Here is a 16,643-nt window from a genome sequence, read left to right on the forward strand (position 1 = left end):
GCAGGAAGTCTACTTGTTCGTCTGCACATTGACACGCTGAACCCCCTCTTATAAGCAGAATCGCAGATGGAGCCACAATTTATTACAGGTACTCTGTGTTTATTATTCAGTGATACATCTTAATTTTCCAGCCATTTTGTTGACTTTAGACTATAGCTGGTCTCGGCCTTGGCCATTGTAGTGTAAGTAGGTACTAGTCCTATATGCAGCATCTGAAAACCAAAATTACCTGAAACCCAAAACGCAATTGGCCCCATGTATTTCGGATAATGGATACTCGACCTGTAGCATAAATTGTATCCGTTTGAAATTTGGTATTCTTGCATTTGTCCTGATGAGTGCAGGAGGAAAAGCTTCAGCAACATGTTTCTCTTTTCAGCAAGGTTCACTCTGTGAATGCATTGCAGATAATCATGCCCAGTCCACTGAAACAAGACCACACTCCTGAAGACCTAGGTATTGAGCTGAATGACCCTCTTCCGCTTCTGATCACACCTTTTTACAAATCACTACTCTGACCTCAGCCAGGAGATTGAGGGCAATTCTGGTTCCCACACTTCATGAAAGACATAAAGGCCTTAAAAAAGATACAAAGATGGTTTACCAAGATATTACCAGGGTTGAGGGGCTTCAGCTATGAGGAGAGGGGGGGGGAAGTTAGGACTGTTCACCTTGGAACAGAGATGGTTAAGAAGTGACCTCATAGAGGTTTTCAAGATGATGAGATGTTTTGATAGTGTAAAAGTATTCTCATTGGGGAGTGGGTAAATAATCAGAAATCTTATATTGAAAACCATTGGCAAAAGATCTAGAGGGGAGAGGGAGAGAAATGCTTTCACTCAGAGAGTTATCAGGATCTGGAATGATTTAACTAAAAAAGTGCTGGAATCTGAATCCATTAATAATTTTAAATGGAGTTGGACAGATATTTGAGCATAAGCCTTATAGGGTCACAGACCAAAAGCAGGGGCCTGGGACTAAAGACCTCTGCTCTTTCAAGGAGTCAACACAGGTGCAATGGCTCAAATGTCCTCCTTTGTGCTGTCTGTTTTATGATTTTCTATAAACTGTTTGCCTTGGAAGGGACCCCATTGTTCATCTTTCCCTTAGAAAGGAGCAGAACAGCCCACAGCCTGTCACCAACCCCTGACCATCCATGCCTCTGTGCATCAGTGCAGCTGTACGGCTGGTATTTCTGTGAATATTCATTTTGGAATTTCCTCCAGCCATTATTTTAATCGCAGGTCTCACTTACTGCAACTGAATGATTCTATCAAGTGCAGACAACAGCAATAAGAACTCTATTAGGCATATTTTCTTCCTTAAGTACAGTTTCCAACTAAATGGAAGAAAAGAAATATCAAGGCAAAAGGTAGTCAAGCATTTTGAATTGGATCTGCCATTTTATTATGGAGTAACTGTGTATTGCAGCAATGAACTACATATTTCATTAGATTCTGAACTCTTTTCTGTAATATGAAATAATGTAAGAAGCACATTTCAATCTCATTTAATTTTTCATCATCTGCAAGACCGTATGTGAAATGAGGAAATGTCCATTAGTCACATGTGATTATTAAATTCGTCCATTTTAAGTGAAAAACCAGGTTAATTCAAAAGACAATGGAAAGTTTACATGAATTTTATGATGTCACTCTTTGAAAATTGTAGATCTCTGTTACACCAAGAATGGAATCTAATTCCAGGTATAATTTTTTTCCTTAATTTAATGTTTCCCAGGAAAATTAAAAACCACCAAGTTTTTAAATGTACTGTCACGTCAATTATAGTTGATTTACATTGTGTTCATGTGATACACCAGACACAGATCTCTTGTAGGGAGGTTTTCCTAAGCTGCTGTGGGTTTGAGTCATTGAGGGATTGATTCAATGGCTTTTTGTGAGGAATTGGAGAGCAGCTTGAGTGGGAATCTCAGAGTAATTCTCTTTCATTGTTTCAGTTACAAGGATCAGGAAAGGGATCAAGAGTGAAACGCACGTGTGTGCTTTGAGCGTCCTTCCACCTCTGTAACATCGCCTGACTTCACCCCTCTCTCAATTCATCCTCAGCTGAAACCCCGAACCATGGGCAGAGTTTTAGGGCCCTGTTTCAGCAGGGGGGGGACCGTAAAATGCGGTGAGACATTCTAAACCCCATTGACGAGAGCGGGAAGGTAAGATCCCACTGTCGTAAAATTCTGCCCCATATCTTTGTTTCCTCTAGAATTAACTTTTCCAATGTTGTACTGCCAAGCCTTCCATCTTCCACCCTACATAAACTGCAGCCCACTCAAAACTGCACACACCCTAATGCACACCAAGTCACCAAGTCCCGTTCACCCATCACCCCATTGACCTATATTGGTTCCAGGTCAGGCAAAGCCTCAATCTTAAAAATTCACAACTGTGTATTCCTCACCACCGCTCCCCCCCACCCACCACCACCACCACCACCACCACCACCACCCCCACCCCACCCCCACCCCCCCAAACTCTCTATCTGAATTATATACTTTAGTTTGAAATCTCTGCTCTCGTCTAATTCTATCCTCTTGGGCATAACCAATTTTAATCGCTCTACCGATGATACCTTCAATTACCTGGGCCCTAATCTCTGGAATTCCCTCCTTCAGCATCTCTTCCTCTCCCCCTCCAGCCTCTCTTCCTCTCCCTCTCCCTCTCTGTTCCTTTCAGGTGCTTCTTAAAACCTCCCCCTTTGACCAAAATTTTGATCACCTTGAATCCAGATGTGGTTCAGTGTCAAATTTTGATTGATTATGCTCCTGCCTTGGGATATTTTATTTTGTTGAATATGTCATATAAGATGTGTTCTTTGACTGGTTTACCTTTCCAATGTTTCCTGTGATAATCTGGGGCAATCCTGTTGCATTTAAGCTATTAACCTTAACCACAGCAGGAAATGTCTTTGATATTATAAGCCAGGCTGCAGCAAATAGCATAGCTTGACCATTGTATTGCCAATAAAATGGAGATGTCAATGACAGGAATCGTCTCTTGTGCCAAGGTCAGAGTAGCATTATTTGCACACACATAGGACGAAATTTTATGGCAGCAGGATTTTACGATCCCGCCGAAGCCAATGGGGTTTAGAATGTCTCGCTGCATTTTACAGCCCCATCCCCGCCAAAACAGGGCCATAAAATTCTCCCCATAGGCCTTGGGATCATGGTGAGTTTACTCAGAGCAGCTGTGAGTTTTTTTGCAGTTGCAGGTGATGTCTCTTCATGAAGTGACCCTTCTCGTCCATATCATGCAACAGATTAGAATCATGGAATAATACAGCACAGAAGGAAGCCATTCAGCCCATCGAATCTGCACTGACTCTTTTGCAAAGCAGTCCTGTTAGTCCTTCACTGCCGCTCTTTCCCCATCTCCCTGCAAGTTTTCTTCAAGTATTTATTCAATTCCAGTTGAATCTATTTCCACTGTGCTCAGGCAGGGTATTCCAATTCCTTACCACCGTTATTTTAAAAAGTATTTTTTGCATTTCATCTCTGGTTCTTTTGCCAATCACATTAAATCTGTGCCTCTGGTTATTAGCCTTCCACCAGTGGAAGCACTTTCCCTTTATTTCCACTGTCTAAACCCATCATTATCTTAAACAGTTCCATCTAAACCTCCCCGCTTAGTCTGCTCTGCTTTTAAGGAGAACAAGGCCAGCTTCTCCAGTCTATCCACAGCCCTCATCCCCCTGGAAACATTAAAGTAAATGTCTTCTGTACTTTCCCCAAAGCTTTCACACCCTTCCTAAAGTCACCCTTAATGCTCCCTCGAAATAGAGCCTGCACTGTTTGGAACCTGGGGAGGAAAATGTTGCATCCCCCTCCCAGACTGTATGCGATGTTTTGAGCCTTAGGGAGGCTATGTCTATGGGCACTGAGGGGTAGCATGTTATTTGAAGGGGCTGCTCCCCTGTTTCTGGCTGAATTTTAGCCCCACACTCTGAATCTTTTTGGCCATCTGGTGCAGTGGGGAGTTTGGCTTCCTCCTTCCAACCCTCGTGGGCTGTAACTTGTGTTGCCGAAGTTATTTGGCACTTTAAATGCACAAGCGTGATTAAGCACAACACATCTTTGCAAATTCTTCAATGCGTAAACATCAAGAAAGATCCCCGTCAAAATAAGAGTGATACTTAAATGAAGTTCAAACAACAGCACTGGTTCACCGATTCGTAGTGAAGCCAATGCTGTTCGCAGTTCTAACCCCAACTCATGACATCTGGTTTGGAACCACTTTGTTTAATTTAACCATTTAAATGCTACGCCCTTCAAAATTGCCCAGAAGTCTGAACTATGAAAATAGGGTACGAAATGGTCTACAAGCCACTCAAGTTCAAGAGCAATTAGAGATGGGCCAGCGACATCAACATCCCACGAAAGATTTTTTTTTTAAATGCCCTTTGCTCAATTTTGTAGCACTTTTTGAGACATGAGCTCCAATTTCTACAACTTGCAGTGATAAGTGTAGAAGACCAGGGATGGGGTGGGGTTAGGGGGTGGGGTGTGGAGTCAAAGTCATGGGCCACAGGGAGACCAGGGTCAAAGCAGTCACCAAATTTGCATTTGTCTCCCTGGTGTAGAACTGATTGCATTGCAAGTATTGAATAGAATAAACTAGATTAGAGGAAATGCGTGCAAATTGCAGTATTCCCTGTGAGGAGTCAGGGCCTCCGACAATGATGTTCAAGAGGCAAAGGAACAGATGTTGTATTTGCTGCAGTTGCAAGAAAAAGTGCCAGGGTACAGAACACTGAACTTCCGAATGATGCTGGAATCCCAGAGGCAGCAGTCCTTCAAAAACATAGAGAAGGAGGGGGGGAGGGAATAATGTGCACTCAGTGTTGGGAGTCATGTTGATTGTGAAAATGACAGACTGGCGATCTGGTAAATGTGGAGGCTGGTTGGCGACCTTTGTTTGGGTGGAGGAATCTGGCCATCTGCAGAGAAGGGACCAATGACAATCAAGGACTCTCCCCGCCACAACTGAGGGGGAAACTGCAATTAAAGCAATTAGAAGACATTTCAGTACGGATAACAGAGTCATCAAAATAAAAAGACAGAAATCGTAAAATGATACAGCACATAAGGAGACCATTCAGCCCATTGTGTTTGTTCCAACTCTTTGGTAGACTATTCAATTTTCTCTGCTCGTGTGCTCTTTCCCCTTTGCCCTGTAATTTTTTTACCCTTCAAGTGTTTATCCAATTCCCTTGTGAAAGTTACTGTTGAACCTGCTTCCACAGCCCTTTCAGACATTCTAGATCACAAAGTAATAAAAATATTGCCTCATGTTCTCCATGTACTTTTTTTGCCAATTGCCTGAGATCTGTGCCCTCTGGTTACCCACTCTTCTGCCACTGAAAACACCTTTTTTAATTCATCCTATCAAAACCCTTCATGATTTTGAGCACCTCTATCAAATCCCTTCCTAAACTTCTCTGGTCTGAGGAGATCAGCTTGTTCATTCTCCTCATTTAACTGAAGTCCCTTATCCTTGATACCATTCTCATAAATATCTGCTGCACCCTCTGCAAGATCTTGACATTCTTCACAAACTGTGATGCCCAGAATTGGACACAATAATATTCCAGCTAAACCAACCACATGGTGACCCCCGCCACCGAAACAGGGCCCGCAGCCATTTTGAATGGGCGGGTCAGTTAAGGCCCATCCAACAGCCTGCCCAACAGGAAGTGCTCCTGTACGGGGGGGGCGGGAGGGAATCCCCAGCTGTCAAAGTGCATTGTTTTGCGTGTGCACACGAAAGAGCACATTGCTCCCTGAGACTAAGTGCTGTCTCAGGGAGATTACTGACAGTCCAAAAAACTTTAGAAATAGAAAAATTAAAAAATTATTAACATGTCCCCCTCATGTGACAATGTCACACGAGATGGGACATGTTAATAAATATCACATAAAATGTATTAAAGTTTTTAAAAACAGACATGAAACCTCATCCCACCGGTGGATGAGGTTTCATGTTTTTTCTCCTTCCCACTGGAGCTCCTGGCCTGCCCGCCAGCCTTAAGGTTGGACGGGCAAGTCTTTAATTATCTGAATTACTCTGTCAATGGCCTCAATTGCCCATTGACAGGTCAGCGGGCAGATAGCTGATTTCGCTTTCTGCCCGCCTTCCTAAAAATTTAAAGGGGCCAGGATGACGTCGGGGGTTCCTCCTGACATCATCCTGTGTCATTTTCCCCTCGGGGACCCCCCAAATCGCTAACAGGAAAATTCAGGCCGATGTCTTCTTACTATTGTTGTCTACTATATCCTAGGTTAGAACATGAACTGCAACTGTCTGTTGAAAATTCAACCAGATACTGCCCATATTGAAGCTCAGATATCTGGGTCCTGGCGTCTTCACAAAGAGCAGGGAAGGAAGAAACATAATCCAGGTAACTGAGAGTGAGTGAGCTTGTAATAGGTCTCTGCAGAAAAAAAACCCATCATTACCAGAGTTGGAGAAAGAGAAATCCAATAAGGAAAGAGAGGAGTTAGAGGTGGACCACCTAAAGTGTGAAGGATGGATAGAGATTTGAAGCGCACTCAATTATATTTTCAAGCTTACAGCAAAAAGTAGCATCATGAAAATACTTATCAGTGTTATCAGTTATCAGCTCACCATCACTTTCTCAAGGGCAATTAGGGATGGGCAATAAATGCTAGTCTTCAATGCCCACATCCCATGAAAGAATAAAAAAGGTGCAACTGGGAAGAGGATTTGAATGAGTGGAACTATAGGATGCTATAGGATAACTATAGGATAAGATCCATATCAAAGGAGGTGAGTGTAGTTTCAAGACAAAGGGTTCAAATTGGGAACAAGTTCATTCGATATCTTAGTTTCAAGCATATTCAGAAACAATTTACCAGGTTACAGAATATGTTTGGGGACACAAGACCTGGAGAGTTTGAAATGTAAACAGCGATATCTTGCATTTCAATCAAGCTTCAGTGTAATAACACATCCCAAGACATTCCATAAGGAAGAAATCAAACAAAACTTGACACTGAGCCACTCAAGCAAATATTAGGATAGGAGACCAAAAATTTGGTCAAAGAGGTAAATTAAGGAACATCTTGAAGGAGGAGAGAGAGGTGAAGGGTCAAAAGTTCAATGAAAGGAGTTGCTTAGGGGCTAGGCTGCTGCTGCAGGTATGGCCGCCAATAGTGGATCAATGAATTTCAGGGATGCACAAAAGCCCAGAATGGGAAATGCACAGATATCTCCGAGGGTTGGCTGAAGGGAATTACAGAGACAGGGAAGGGTGAGGATACCGGGCAGGGTTTTCAAAACGAGGATGAAAATCAGGGCATTGCTGAACTGCAAACATAGGTCAGCGAGCACAGGGGTGATGTGGTGAATGGGACTTGGTGCAAGTTAGGATATGGGCAGCAGAGTTTTGGATGAGTTAAATTTTATGGAGGGTGAAAGATGGGAGGCCAGAGAGGATATCATTAGAATGATCAAGTCTAGAGTTACCAAGGCAAGGCTGAGGGTTTCAGCAGCAGGTAAGTTGAAACAGAGATGGTACAAGTAAAGGAAATGGGACGAATGAATTCAGGAGATAATTAGTGCTGTTTCCTTGAAATATAAGATTGCAGAGTATAGCAAAAAGAAAAGATTATATTAGAGATTAATCAAAAAGGTTTGGTCAAAGAATGTTTTCCTTGCAACATTAAAACAAAGTTCTGTGGTGAAATTTTCAGAAAGAAAGTATTGCACAACGGCCAAAATACATTTTAAACTTAATTTCTGGAAACAGATATTGATTAGCAAAATTCCCAAGTGGAGAGTTGTCAGGAAGCAGAGTACGAAAGAGGTCATTAACTAGAGCACACAAAAAGAATGGTAGAACAGTGCAATCCACATTAAGAGCAACAGGCTAATTAAAAGCTTTTTGCAGACAGCCTCACTATGCTTGGAAGTCGATTGCTTTGCTTTGTTAAATAATTTCAAAGAAGCATTGGGTAAGTATCTAGAAATGTGATTGAAAGTTAGTGGAAAAAGGGATGTAGATTCTCAAATATTGCATGGAACATGATCATGATTATAACATGGAATTTGGCACTGTTAAGCAATATAGATCACTATTTTAAACCCATTTATTGATTTTCAGAAATTTGCTTTAGAGGAGGAAATTTCTAGTGTTTTAACTTAAAATTTTCACCTGTGGGGCTACAGGGAAAAGATGGAGGAATGGGGCTAGATGAGGTGCTCTTGCAAAGAGTCAGCATGCACATGAGAGGCTGAATGGCCTTCCTCTGTGCTGCAACTATTCTATAGTTAATCTCTATCTTAAATCCATCTAAGGTTGCTGCACTGCAGGAGGTGATCCAGCCCATCACTGTTAAATTAGCAGATGGGGAGAGGGTAGCGGTAATGTCACTGGATGAGTAATCCAGAGGCCCAGGCTAATACTCTGGAGGCAAGGGTTCAAATCCCACTACAGCAGCTGGTGGAATTTAAATTCAATTAACAAACTGGAATTGAAAAGCTAGTCTCAGTAATGGTCACCATGAAACCATTACTGATTGTTATAAAAAGTCCCATCTGGTTCACTAATGTCCTTTAGGGAAGAAAAATGCTGTCCTCACCTGGTCTGGTCTGCATGTGAGACCCCCAGCAATGTGGTTGATTCTTAACTGCCTTCCTGAAATGGCCTAGCAAGACACTGAGTTCAAGGGCAATTAGAGATGGGTAACAAATGTTGGCCTTGCTAGTGACACCCACAACCCATGAAAAAATAAAGAATTAAAAAATATCTTGGATCCATAGTACAGCATGGTCTCTGAAAAAACTAACCTTCATAAGCCTAATTATATGCATTTATATCTGTCCTTAAGTCATTATTTGGTCAGTTCCTGTTACAATTATATTTAGCATGTATTTGAGAAAGCCTAATACACTGGCCTTGACTGGTAGAATGGACGGCTATAATTAACCAGAACATTGTAGCCAAATGAATAACTAACTGATTTTTAACCAGAACAGCTATTAATAGTTTCTCAACTGAAGTAAGTAACATGCCATAACATAAAATTTGTTACAGTATGTTCTTCTTCACACAGCACTGCTAAATGAATAATTAAACGGATGTCTGACAATGATTTGCACCTTGCTTATTTTTATTTAAAGTGTATAGGAATTATAAGCCGAGCGTAATACTAATAATAAAAATGGAAAATGCTGGAAACACTCAGCCAGTCAGGCAGCATCTATGGAGACAGAAATGGCTCAAGTCTGTGAACTTGCATCAGGACTGGGAAAAGTTAGAAATGTAACGGGTTTTAAGCAGCTGAAAGGTGAAAGGTTGGCAAACAGAACAAAAGAGAATGTCTATGATAGGGTGGAAGACAGGGGGGATTGAATGAAAGAAGGGTTCACGATGCAAGGCCGAAGGGAGTGGTAATGGGGCAGGTAAAGTAATAAAAGGTGTTGTCTAGGGGAGGTGTGGATGGCAGACTCATGAACAGCTGCTTTAATATCTCTACACAATATTTTAACAATTGTTTTACAAAAACAAGGACAGCGTCAAGACTCCATACATCATCTCACAGTCAATGAGGTACTTTTGAATTGTAGTCACTGTTGTAGTGCAGGAAATGCGGCAGCCAATTTACGCAAGTGAGCTCCCACAAACAGCAAAGTGACGATAACCAGGTAATCTATTTTTCCGTGTTGACTGAGGGCTAAATATTGACAAGGATACTGGGATAGCTGGAGTGGGACTTGAATCCAGAACTTTCTGCCTCACGGGTAAAAGGACTGAGAGAATCACATGTCAGATGTCACTGTGTCAGTCCCCTGGCTGATTTTTGGGCCTGCAGTATATCTAGAAACCCATGTCCTTTTGAAGCTGTGTTTTATAGAAATGTGTCCACAACCTGTTCTAGCATTGCCTGTTGACAAAATAATGAGTGCTATGCTGCCAAGCTAAATATTAAAAAGGAAGGGTAGTGCTCTAATGATTGAAAGTTCAATTCACCAGCTCTTTGATTGAAAAGGTGAAGGATAAGCCACCTCTCATTCCAGCTTTGTACAATTCTTAACACCTGACCTGTCTAAAAGTGAAAGAATTACCTGTGTCAGGTGAGTATATGAAGCCAGGTAGTGCCAATAACTTTGGGCAGGGTGAGCGCCTGGAAGTGGGGTCTTTGATGGAGGTATATCAAAAGGGACATGAGCTGATCCTTGAAGCAGCCCAATAGTCTCCACAACATACAAGCCATGAGATAGCTGTGGTATATAACAAATCAACAAGAGAACACATAGACAGTCCAAAACTCAGCAATAGTTAGAGTTGTGGATGACAGTCACTGCAGCTGCAGGAGTAGATCATTAATGATAAACTTTAACTTAACACTTGAAAGCTTTATAGGTTCCAAATATGGAATGATACAGCTCAAGTGGAGGCCGTTCAATCCATCACACCTGTGCCAGCTCTTTGGAAAGAGCTATCCAATTAGTCCCACTCTCTGCCCTTTCCCCATAGCTCTGCAAATGCTTTCCCTTCAAATATTTATCCACTTGCCTTTTGAAAGTTTCGGTGAATCTGTTTTCATTGTCCTTTCAGGCAGCGTGGTCGACATAACAGGCGCCTCGGTCCTGTGATTTCTGGCTCAATGATGGGCCGTTGTTGGCATGCTCACAGTCAGGGTCAACTGTAGATGGTTAAGAGGTAGTGTAGGGCCATTCGAGGGCTTCATGGTTGGTGAGCTCAATAGCTCACTGGACAATCGGGCTCAAGAAGGGCTGGGCTGATCTGCAAATGGGACATAGGCACATCTGTCTAAATGCATTCAGGGGGTTACACAGGGATATCCTCCAGAATGACAATCAGATTGGCATAAAGCTTTGGAGGGGAAGGCTTGAGAATTATTGGAGTGGGGGGGAACATAATGCACCCAGGATGATGGCAGAGTTTACCACAGTCACACAGGGAGGGTCCAGGCTGGTCTGGTAGTGAGGCCTCAGCACCACCACCTTTCAACCTGAAGCGATGGGGTAGTGCAAAATTAACCTGAGGAATAGCTCTGAGGGCCTTTTGGAGGACTGGTGCCCAATTAAAGGGGCACCCAACTGAACTGCATATTGCCAATATGGCAGCGTGTTCCAGATCACAACAACTCACCGGACACAAGCCCTTGAATCCTCAGCCACGCACTAGAAATAAACACAAATTGGAGTTTTGGAGGCTCATGCGGACTCTTTTTTTTTCTCAAAGAGACCACAGAGAGGGAAACGTTAGGAAGGTGAAGGCTGGATTTGTTGCTGCCTATATTTTCATATACAGGCAGGAGAGAAGGTGGGGAGGGTTGTGATTGCGGCACCAGGATTGCCAAGGGGAGGAGCAAAACCCTCAAAACCAAGAGGCAGCAGAGGCCCCCTCCGGACACAGACGATGAGACTCACTGCGACATCGTGTGCAGGTGGCTCGCAAGACCGAGGGTGTATAAACCCTGAATGTCTTATCTGCAGATGAGTGAGAAACAGTGTCGCCAATGCCTCCTCGTGTCCAGGGATCTAGTGACTCACATTCTCCAGGAATTGGTGCCAGAGGGACTGGGAGGCCTTCTGTTGCCAATGGCTCTGAAAGTAACGGCTGCACTGAATGTACATGCCAGTAGCTCCTTCCAGCGATCCAATGGGGACCTCTTTGCGATCTTTCAAGTGTCCACTCATAAATGCATACATGAGGTCACAGGCAACTTTTTGCCAAGGCCCAGAATACATCAACTTCGACAGAGATCGAGCAAGCCAGGACACCAGAGCACTGCGCTTTGATGAGATTTCCGGATTCCCACAGGTGTAAGGTGCCATCGATGGCACTCATGTGGCTGTAAAAGCTCCCTGGTAACGGGCACTGCAACACATAAACAGGAAAGGCCACCATTCATTCAATGTACAGCTGGTCTGTGACCACAAGAAACAAATAATGCATATGTGTGCAAGATACCCAGGAAGCTGCCACGACCTCCACATCTTGAGTAGATCACAGATCCCTGACATCTTCAAGGCACCACACAGAATCCAGGGTTGCGTCCTCAGTGACAAAATGTACACACAAATGACCTGGCTGATGATGCCTGTGTGGTGGCCACAAAACCCTGCAGAGAGAAAGCAAAATGATTCTCATGGCGCTACCCAAACGTTGGTAGAGCAGAGCATTGGCACCCTGAAGATGCAATTCCGATGCCTGGGCAGATCTGGTGGAGCACTCTAGTACACTCCCCAGAGGATCTCGTGGATCATCATGGTCTGTTTTGCCCTGCACAACCTGATGCAGGGAAGTGGGGAGGACTTGCCAGATCCTGACCTGGAGGAGCTTCATGTCTCCTCCAATGAGGAAGACATTGGAAGGGATGAGGGCAATGAGCTCGAGGAAGCCAAGGCTGCAGGGGAAGTGGCCATAGCACAGGCCAGATGAGGCAACAGTGCACGTGAGGCCCCCATAGCCACCAAACTCCACAAGGAGGATGACAAGTAGTAGTCTGCATCCTCTTGGATAAGTGTCCTCTCTCATGGGCCCACATGAACACCAGCATTGCTAATCCTCTCCTTGCAACCAGCACTGAGGGTGACAAGGGCACAGAATATACTCTGGGTGGGGAACTTCAATGTCCATCACCAAGAGTGGCTTGGTAGCAGCACCACAGGCCGAGCTGGCCAAGTTCTAAATGACATAGTCACTAAACTGGGTCTGCAGCAGGTGGTGAGGGAACAAACAACAGAAAAAAACATACTTGACCTCATCCTCACCAATCTGCCTGCCACGATGCATGTGTCCATGACAGTATCAGTAGGAGTGACCACCGCACAGGCCTTGTGGCGACAAAGTCCCGCCTTCACATACCCTCCATTGTGTTGTGTGGCACTACCACTGTGCTAAATGGGATAGATTTCAAACAGATCTAGCAACTCAAGACTGGACATCCATGAGGCGCTGTAAGCTATCAGCAGCAGCAGAATTGTACTTGAACACAATCTGTAACCTCATGGCCTGGCATATCCCCCACTCTACCATTACAATCAAGTCAGGGGATCAACACTGATTCAATGAAGAGTGCAGGAGGGCATGCCAGGAGCAGCACCAGGCGTACCTAAAAATGGGGTGTCAACCTGCTGAAGCTATAACTCAGGACTGCTGTGTGCCAAACAGCATAAGCAGAAGTGATGGACAGAGCTAAGTGATCCCACAACCAACAGGTCAAATCTAAGCTCTGCAGTCCTGCCACATCAAGTCATGAATGGTGGTGGATAATTAAACAATTCACTGGGGGAGGAGGCTCCACAGATTTCCCATCCTCAATGATGGGGGAGCCCAGCACATCAGTGCAAAAGATAAGGCTGAAGCATTTGCAACAATCTTCAGCCAAAGTGCAGAGTGGATGATCCATCTCGGCCTCTTTTTTTTTTATTCATTCACGGAATGTGGGCTTCGCTGCCTTCACCAGCATTTATTGCCCTTCCCTAATTTCCCCTAAGAAGGGAGGTCCCCAGCATCACAGATGCCAGTCTTCAGCCAATTCAATTCACTCTACGTGATATGAAGAAACAGCTGAAGGCACTGGATACTGCAGATCTATGGGCTCTGACAATATTCCAGCAATAGTACTGAAGACTTGTGCTCAAGAACTTGCTGCGCCCCTAGCCAAGCTGTTCCAGTACAGCTGCAAAACTGGCATCTACTCGGCTCTGTGGAACACTGCCCAGGTATGTCCTATACATAAAAAGCAAGACAAATCCAACCCAGCCAATTACCGCCCCATCAGTCTACTCTCGATTATCAGTTAAGTGACGGAAGGGATCATCAACAGTGCTATCAAGCGGCACTTGTTTAGCAATAACTTGCTCACTGACGCTCAGTTTGGGTTCCGCCAGGGCCACTCAGCTCCTGACCTCATTACAGCCTTGGTTCATACATGGACAAAGAGCTGAACTCCTGAGGTGACATGAGAATGGCTGCACTTGACATCAAGGCAGCATTTAACCGAGTGTGGCATCAAGGAGCCCTAGCAAAACTGGAGTCAATGGGAATCAGGGGGAAAACTCTCCAATGGTTGGAGTCATACCTAGCACAAAGGAAGATGGTTGTGGTTGTCATCTCAGCTCCAGGACATCACTGCAGGAGTTCCTCAGGGTAGTGTCCTCAGCTCAACCATCTTCAGCTGCTTTATCAATGACCTTCCTTCCATCATAAGGTCAGAATTGAGGATGTTCGCTGATGATTGCACAATGTTCAGCACCATTCGCGACTCCTCAGATACTGAAGCAGTCCATGTCCAAATGCAGCAAGACCTGGACAATATCCAGGCTTGGACTGACAAGTAGCAAATAACATTCACACCACACAAGTGCCAGGCAATGACCATCTCCAACAAGAGAGAATCCAACCATCACCCCTTGACATTCAATGGCATTACCATCACTGAATCCCCCACTATCAACATCCTGAGGTTACAATTGACCAGAAACTGAACTGGACTAGCCTTATAAATACTGTGGCTACAAGACCAGGCCAGAGGCTAGGAATCCTGTGGTGAGTAACTCACCTCCTGACTCTCCAAGGCCTGTCCACCATCTACAAGGCACAAGTCAGGAGTGTGATGGAATACTCTCCACTTGCCTGGATGACTGCAGCTCCCACAACACTCAAGAAGCTGGACACCATCCAGGACAAAGCAGCCCCGCTTGATTGGCACCCCATGCACAAACATTCACTCCCTCCACCACCGACGTACAGTAGGAGCAGTGTGTATCATCTACAAGATGCACTGCAGCAACTCACCAAGACTCCCTTGACAGCACCTTCCACAACCACCACCATCTAGAAGGACAAGGGCAGCAGATAGCGGGAATAACACCACCTGGAAGTTCCCCTCCAAGCCACACAACATCCTGACTTGGAAATATATAGCCGTTCCTTTACTGTCGATGGGTCAAAATCCTGGAACTCCCTCCCTAACAGCACTGTGGGTGTACCTATACCAATGAACCGCAGTGGTTCAAGAAGGCAGCTCACCACCACCTTGTCAAGGGGCAATTAGGGATGGGAATAAATGCTGGGCCAGCCAGCAGCGCCCACTTCCCGTGAACAAATGTTAAAAAACCATGAACTCCAATATGAGAGAGTAGGCAAGCATTTTGTGAATCATCGTCCTGGTCCTCTTAAGGATGATGAAGCCTCTGGAACATGTGTCCTTGTTGAGTGGAGGCCCAACCTGGAGGAGGGTGATCCAGCATCACATGTCAGAAAGCACAACCTCTTCCAGTGTCTGCGCAGCGTCATGTCGACTACCACAGAGATATGGCTTCCCATGATCTTCACCTGCAAACAATCTACCATCATCATCTACACTAAAGGCTCAATAATCAGATTTCATCTACATTAGCAGTGGAGAAATATTACCCTCTGCAGTTCTCCCATTCTACCAAATAGCTGCACTCAAGATACAGTGAGCTACGCTTTGCCTATGTTGTATGAGCTGTGTGAGTTTTAAAATCTGACATGATTCATACAGTTCATTGCAATTGGCAACAGTAAATAGAATCTTAATCTTGTTTGTTCTTTGAGGTGATGATGACCATGTTCATCAACTGCGATGTTTGGTCAGGTTCCAGTGGGTCACTGCTAAGGCCAATCTGCACCCATAAAGCTGCAAATAGGGCAGGTTACCACAGGTGATTGTGTTTTAGATGGGTTCCTGCCTTGGGATTTCCTCCCTTTGAATTTTCTCTCTGCCTCTGAAATGCGCTTGATTACGAAGGAGGCTGCACCATTTTTCATTTGGTCGCACCAGGTGAAGCAATCCTGGAAGAGCTTCTCCCAGGACTCAGGGTCAGCATCAAACCTCCTAAGTGAAGCCTTCAGAGTGTCCCTGTTGTGCTTCCTCTGAACACCATGAACGTGCACTCCAGATTCAAGCTCTCCGTACAAGATTCACTTTGGTAAGCTAATGTCAGGCATTCTGGCACCATAACCAGCCTAAATCAGTTGTGAACGTTAATGCCACACACTATAAGGACACATTCCTCAGCTACTCCTGATAAAAGTCACTTTAACTAAGAATCAGTACTATTCAGGACCACAGGATCAAACAAAATTCTACAGGATATAGTTAAAAATAAATGCTAAGACATGATGACCACATGTCAAGTTATTCTTTGTACAATTTATAGAGAACCAGGGAAATGCAATCAGCCAACACTACAGGTAGCAGGAGAAGTGCAAGAGGCAGTATGTTATCTATGTGAAACACAAAAGAAAATGGTTTTCATGAAATGTTTCACAACCTCTCCACGCAGCATATTTTAGTTACATTTCCAAGGAATAGCTTCAATCGGCAGGATAAAAAAATTTCCTTACTAATTTTCACAGCAGTGCAGCCCATTATTTACAGACCTACAGTAAAATGGAAAAGAGTAATTGACACTTTCACTTCAAAGTACACGACATAACTCTGAATTGCTATCCTTTATAGGACACAGCTAAGATTCCAAGTGGAGTCTAGGATAGATAACACACCAGCTAAACTTGATGCTTCGAAGCATTAATGGGCAGACTCACCACAATGCCCAATTTCCTTTTTATTATGTGGGCATCGCTAGCTAGTCCAG

Source organism: Carcharodon carcharias, chromosome 2, assembly GCF_017639515.1.
Source record: "Carcharodon carcharias isolate sCarCar2 chromosome 2, sCarCar2.pri, whole genome shotgun sequence".
Taxonomy (NCBI): domain Eukaryota; kingdom Metazoa; phylum Chordata; class Chondrichthyes; order Lamniformes; family Lamnidae; genus Carcharodon; species Carcharodon carcharias.